This window comes from Mus pahari, chromosome 17 (assembly GCF_900095145.1).
Source record: "Mus pahari chromosome 17, PAHARI_EIJ_v1.1, whole genome shotgun sequence".
Lineage (NCBI taxonomy): Eukaryota > Metazoa > Chordata > Mammalia > Rodentia > Muridae > Mus > Mus pahari.
This window is the reverse complement of record NC_034606.1, coordinates 22,876,058-22,883,373: the sequence shown is the minus strand read 5'-3', so window position 1 is coordinate 22,883,373 and position 7,316 is coordinate 22,876,058. Positions and strand designations below refer to the sequence as shown.

Genomic DNA, 7,316 nt, shown 5'->3' with positions numbered 1-7,316 from the left:
CATTTTTTTTTTTTTTGTTTAAACCATATCTTCACCTCTTTTCCCCAGCTCTATCTCACACTGGGGTTTTGCAAAACTGAGTGAAATCTGTCCCAGACCCAACTTATTCAATATACTTACCAATCCTTGTTTCAGTCTCTGTTCAGGTGTCACCTACCAAGGACCAGTCTGGGGCTTGGAGAAGGGTTCTGAAGAAGGGGTGTCTCGGAGTGGCAAAAACAAACAATTCAAAGTCAAACCATAGATCCAAGCTGGCGGTCTATGTTCTGCTGGAGACAGTTTTCCGGCCTGCTTTCTCTCTGTTCTGCTTTCTTTTTCTCTGATCTGCTTTCTCTAGAGACCTCTGGAGAATAAAAACAGTTCTTCAAGAATTTTTTTCTAACAGGATTTCTGATCTTGGTCAGAAATCCCAAGAATTACTGAGAGAGCTGACGCAGCTCTTTTAGAAGGTTTGCCAGCAGCTATCCAGAGAAAGTTTTTAGAACAGGAATAGAGAACGGCTTGGAGAACTGTCTCAAGCAGAAAATAGAGAGGGAGAGTTGTCTCCTTTTGTTATAGCCAATTCTCACTATGTGGAGGAAAACCTATCTTCCAGGAATGTAAATTTTGGCTCTCACATTGCTTATTCTTCATAACGTTTGATATAGCGAGGATGGATATTTAGAGCAGACCTTCCTGAGATATATTGCAAAATCCTGATTATATTGATCTTTTTTTTATCAGAGGAAGACCTAATTATAACAATGATTTTTAAAGTAATAGCTGAAAAAAAGACTAAAAATTTTTCAATTAAAAAGTAGAAGTTTCATTGTCAAATACCTGTAAAATAGGTTCTTTGATGTGTTATTTGCTATTATTTAAGGATTAGTAGCATATGTGGTTGGTAGCTACATCTTTATTTTTCACTTGAGAAAACTGAACTTCGAAAATGTTAAATAATATGCCATGGTCACAGAGTCAATAATTTGATGCTGAAACTATAAGATGCTAAAAACTGATATTATCTTACTAGTACTACTCTTACTATTCATCATTCCTCAGAAAAGGGTTTCCATCAAGAAATTTGTTAACTGAATACTAGTAGTAAGATGAATTACAACAAGAATGATGATAGTAAGATGAATAAATTAATAGGTGCTGATAGAATTACATAGTTGATAATATGGTAGGTACTTTTTAAATATTCAACTTAATCTCATCTACAGTAAGGACGACACTATTATTACCCTTTATATAGAGGACATAGACACACCAATATTGCTGAATTACTTGCTACATTTTAGGTAGGAAGAGACTAGAGAATCCAGAATTTTAATCAATACTGACTGAATAATATATATACTTTCCGAAATCTACTTTCTAGCCATCATATTTCTTTGCTATCTATTCTTGCACTTATAGATATAAATTTTAGAAATATTCAGTTCATTGTTTTCCTAAATCTATCACAATGTTTGCATCGTTCTCTAATAAATATATTTTAAAGTTTAATGTTTCTGATGAGCTGTGGCCAATTGCTGCTTTAGAAAGGAGAAATGATTAAGTTATTTTAATGTTTGAAATTCTTTATTGTGTTAAAGTAAAAAGTTAGACGGTATAATTGCAAAAGAAGAAGTAACCAGTCCTGGTTACCAAGATGAAATGGATTGACAGCACATATAAGGGAAATGTTGGAATATGCAAAACATGCATCTAACTCACTGTCATGCCAGTTAGATTGCCAGCTTACTTGGAGTGTTATCAATATACAATAAATTGGACATCAGAGAACTTGAACTTTTGAAGTCTGGTAACGAACCTTGTAGTCTGAGATAATATGAGGGACAGTAGAATATGAAGTAGTAGAGGAATGAAGCCATGATCATGAGTTCAAAGTGACCAGGAAATGGAAATGAAAACAATGACTGACATAAAGTTATTAAACTCCCACATGGTTTTACTATAGTTGATGAAAAGTAATGGTACTGATAAAGGTACAATTTATGTCCTAGGTGCAAATGTGAATAGACAGACATCACCTCATATGAATACACTGCCTGATGGAACTCCACATATTCAATAATTATAAAATATTATCTAAATAAATTACAATTCAGGTTTGCTCTCACTTGAAACGAACATTATTCACTGTTAAAACCTAATATAACTTTGTTCAGTTCTACTATAGACTATATAACTCCAAACTTTATATGTTGAAATCCAAATCCCTAATATGACAGAATTCAGAAAATAACTACTTAATGAAGTAATTTATGAGTGCAGCCCTGATGATATGTGTGCCTATGTCAGTACCATTATACTAATTGCTATATTTCTTTTACTTTTTCTGCCATGTATCTTGACTGTGGGTGGCTTTTGCAAGAACTTCACTCAGTAATAGTTACTGACATCATATCACTTCTGTAGGATAGGTAGAAAAGCAAGATTCTGACAATTTATTCTGAAAAGATTTGGATTTTTAAGCTCCAAGCATCCATGTAACAATATGTTTCTCTGAAGTCTTATGATGGTAAGAATACACAGTCACCCATTCTTTATGCTATTACAACAGAATTCCTGACACTGAGTAGGATTAAAAAATAAAACTGAGGAGGGGGCAAGAGAGCAGGAGAAGGATCTAACTCTCTTTTATATGGAATACATTTTCTGCCAGGTAACTCCCATGATCATGAGTTTCTAAGTTCTGCCAAGGGCCTTGGTGTACTCTCCTAAGTCAGGAAGCCAGAGGCAAGCAATGTTAGGAGAAGGAGAAGGCCATGCTGAGGATGAGGAACAATCAAACAAAGATGAGGACAGGAGTGAAAGCAGGGATTACGGGGAAGAGAGGGGGCAAGTGACTCACCCTTTCATAAGGAATATGCTCTGTAAGGAAACTCCCACAACCCAGACTCTAATCCCATGGAAGTATCATTGATGTACTAGATAGGACGGAGTCCCAGTTCACTAAGCACTTTAACTCCTAATATGTGTGAACTGAGAGCTAAGTTACTAAGTTGTTTTGGAGGCTGTTTTATTTCTGTGCTAATAAAAATAATCTAACAACAAACATAATCTAAGGGGAAAGGATTTATTATTATCAACCCACAGTTCTAGAGTACAGTTCAGGGCTAGCACGAAATTTCAAGAAGCATGATTTATGTAGCACTTCCAGCACAGCCAGAGTCAAGAGAAGGCAGAAATGAATTCATGCATACTTGGGTTGACTTACTTTACTTAATCTTAAATAGTTCAGGTTGCAACCCCACAGAATGGTGCAGCTCACTTTTAGGTTGGGGTGTCTATCTACAACTAATATAATGGAGACCCTTTCTCCCCAGGCATGCCCACAGTTCAACCTGATCTACATAATCCTTTATTGAAAGCCTTCTTTTGTGAATCCAGAATAAGTTGACAATTAAACCATCACTGAGGGATGCATTCATGGCATATACCAACATTTTCCAGTTGAAAAAGATGTCCCACAAGACATTCTTTGGCTCTCAGGTGTCCACCTCTACATATATAAATGAACAAAGATTTAAATAATCCTGGCTTCTGTTACTTTTGACTGCTATTATATAAGATATTTGAAGGACCTAGTAGCTGATCCCAGTTAAGTCCTGGAAACATGAAACATAATGAAGTAAGAACTGTAGTTTGAAGCCACATGTTGGAGATGTTTTGTAATGTGGCTGGAGAGAAACAAAATATTTATTTTCAGTGCTAACTAATCAATAAAATTGGCTTTAGTAATAATCCCAATGCCTCATTTTAAAAACAGTGTTTATGTGTAACCCAATACATAAAACATATGAAAGCAAATAAGTCCACTCTAATTGAACAAACACAATACAGAGGGGAAACCTTTAAAGCACACTGCATGCAAATTCACTTCAGATGCTCTTGTCCCAGAATCATTTGTGAAAGGCTCGAATGAAGTGGAATGTTGGGTTACATCATGCATTGACCACATTTGAATAACTTTTATGAGCCTGATCTGTCCACTAAGAGCAGTTATATAAATGAGTGAAACCTAAAAAATAAAAAAATAAAAAATAAAAAACAAACTCATCGGGGAAATACAAAGGCAACCAGTGAGAATATCAATAAACAACTGCCCAAATCAAAAGAAAGAATGCCTTAGGACAAAGGACTTTGGAATGATATTTCAAAACTAATTCATAAAGGCAGCAAGGCCATCAGTGGGGGATCTTGAAAACAATATCTAAGGTCTGTCTCTCCTATTAATTTTTATAATTGTTTATGATTCTGTAATTCTTTTAAAATATCTTTTTATTTTTGATATTATATTAAAATTACATTTCTCTCTTCCCTTTCCTCCCTCCCAACCCTCACACATACACCTTCTTACACTTTCAAATTCATGCCAGTTTTTTTTTTCATTAACGGTTATTATATATGTGCATATGCAAATACACAAATATTTCTAAATATACCTTGCTCAGTTTGTATAATGTTACTTATACTTATGTCCTGGGGGCTGATCACTTGGGACTGGATAACCAGTTGGTGTGTTCTTCCCTAGAGAAAACTATTTTTCTCACTCTCAGCATCTCTTTGTTATCTGTGGTACTTGGTGTCGGGTTCAGGCCTTCCTTGCGGACTTACCCACTTCTACTTTGGTGTGGTTTATGAGGTCATCTTTGTTGCATGCATGTTTGGGTATTTATGTTGGTGAGACTTTTAAAAGCTTTTATTTTATTTATGTATTTACTGGGGAGTGTTGCTTGCCAATGCACTAAAGTGGACACCAGATGGACAAATTACCTGATCTCTCTGGTCACCATGTAGATCCCAGGAACCAAAATTAGATCCCCAGGCTTGTCAACTATCACTTTTACCTGCTGAGCTATCTCAGACACCAACCTTAATATAAAATTTCAGTTCTAAAAAAAAAAAAAAATCAATAAAACCCAGAAAATTTAATGAATCTTTGACTTGTACCAAGTGATAAAGTCACAAAATATCTGTAACAAAAATTTAAAATTACATTGACATATATCCTGTATTCTGAAAAATGCATAGGATTCAGAGAAGTCACTGCTCTAATCCACTTGGAATTGATACTAAAACAAAATAAAAGAGCAAAGTTGAATTATACTGATGAATTCAGATTGCCTAAGTTATGTAAGTTCCAAGTACCATTGTATGTTGATTGGTAAGTTCCAGAAAATATTTATGAAATGCCCAATCTTTAAGTTTTTCCAAAGAATAAAATTAAGAAACACTTGCCAATATTCTTATGGGCCTAATGTGACCCTAATTAAAAAAACATGGAAGAAAAAATAAATTATAGATCAAAATCTTATGAACATAATGCAAAAAAATCTACACAGTATACAGAAAGAAAATCTAGAAATACATTTAAAATAATACTACTGATAAACACATTGAGTTGGTCTCAAGAATGAATTGTCAGTTAATATTTGGAAATCAATAACAAATTAACATATTAAAAAGTAATAGTCATATAATGGTTCATCAAAGTCATTTTTAAACTTTATCACTGGCAATAATATCCACAACAAAGTGAAAATATCTACAGTTTTTTAGTAATGGAATAACTTCCCCAAAAGTGAGATACAACAGAGATTTCTTATATTACATATGCTTAATTATGTTAATATCATTACACATAAAATGATATTAAACTGCATGAAAGAAATTACTTCCATACTATGTGAATAATTTTATTTTAGATATAAGACATTTTGAATACTACAAGTAGAAACTGAGTGTAATATTTAAGTACTTATATATTGGGAGCTATAAAGTAACACAAAATTCACTTATATTTCTATCTGCTATCATAGATTAGGTAAAAATTAGTATTAAAACATTTTACCATTAAAAGTTCAGCAAAAGTACCTAACTTTAGACTTAATTTAAGAAAGGTCATCCTTTACTGTAAGTGATATTATAGAAAAATATTTAAAATATACTAAAAGAGATACAATTACATTCTAGAAGACTTATTATTTTAATAATTTCAATTCTTCCTAAATTTATTTACAAAATCTGATTAAAGATTAGAGATCTTAGACGTTTTTACCTTTATATGCCAAAGTCCAAAAATAGGAAAAAAATGTAAAAAAAAAAAAAAAAAAAAGCTGGAAATATATGCTAAAATTTCTACAATCCAAACAGCAAATTAATTTAAAACAATGTTTTTTGCCACAATTATAAGCAAAATTTGTCAAAAAACAAACAAACAAACAAAAAAACTAATGAAATACCTAGAAATAAGCTTGGGATTTTTGTTAATTTAGCAAAAAGAGCCACAGTTATGTTATAGGAAAATAGAAGAAATCCTGACAAGTGACCAAAAATTAATTGTATAAATTTACATAATCATCTAACACTTTCTACCTGGCGTACATCAGAATTAATTCTGAATATGGGTGGACCTAATCTAACTTCAAAGCCTGTAACAGAAAATATAAGAATTCTCGCTCTACTGCACATTTGTGTAATTACTAGCAGGAGTGGACAATGCAGGGGAATAGATTTGATCAAGGATTTTTTGTTTTTGTGTTTTTGTTTTTGTTTTACACATCGGAAGGCATCATTATGTGTTATAGTTTAAACAACAGGGGATCTATTGTAACCACATATTTGACAAGAGACTTGTATCCAGTATATAAAATACTTTCTATAGATTAATATGCAAATATAAGAAGCATAGCTTATACAAGTGTCAAAAGATCTCAGTAAGCACGTCAAAGAGGAGGTTTTCCAGGAGAGCAAAAAGCATAAGAAAAGGTGTTGACAATATTTATCATTAGTGAAATGCTAATTAACATCATGCCAAGTTACTACCCTCAATTATAAAAAGACCTCAAATTATTTTTGCCTGACAACATGAAGTGTTAGAGAAGAAGTAATGGACTCTCTCATGCAATGCTAGTGTGACTACAAGTTTTTACAGAGGCTTTGAAAGCTGTGTGGTCAAATTGCGAGTGCTCACTCTCAGGGACTTGAAAGTTTCAGTCTGTGGTAAATTATGCTGGAATATGTGCATGCTCCGCAAAAGTCATACGTAGGAATATGCAAGGGTGCTTATTAACAATCACCCAGAAGTAAAATAGTTTGGAAGTCTACCATCATTAATCAAACTTACTACACAGATATCATACTGGACAGATGAATAAATGAATGCCTGTTAAAAAATAAACACATTATGGAAAACAGAAGAAAATCAAGAAGGATGACCATTTGTGTATACTTCATTCCTCCTTAGAATAAGGAACATAACTCTCATGAAAGGTTATAGGTACAGAGACAAAATTTAGAGCTAAGATGAAAGGATGGACTAT

At 33.1% G+C, this 7,316-nt stretch overlaps 1 non-coding gene across 1 annotated transcript; it reads left to right on the top strand.

Annotated features, from left to right (window-relative positions):
- Positions 1–348: 348 nt before the first annotated feature.
- Positions 349–413, top strand: LOC115062492. Its single transcript, XR_003842443.1, has one exon. It is a non-coding gene; the product is annotated as a U7 small nuclear RNA (small nuclear RNA).
- Positions 414–7,316: the final 6,903 nt, after the last annotated feature.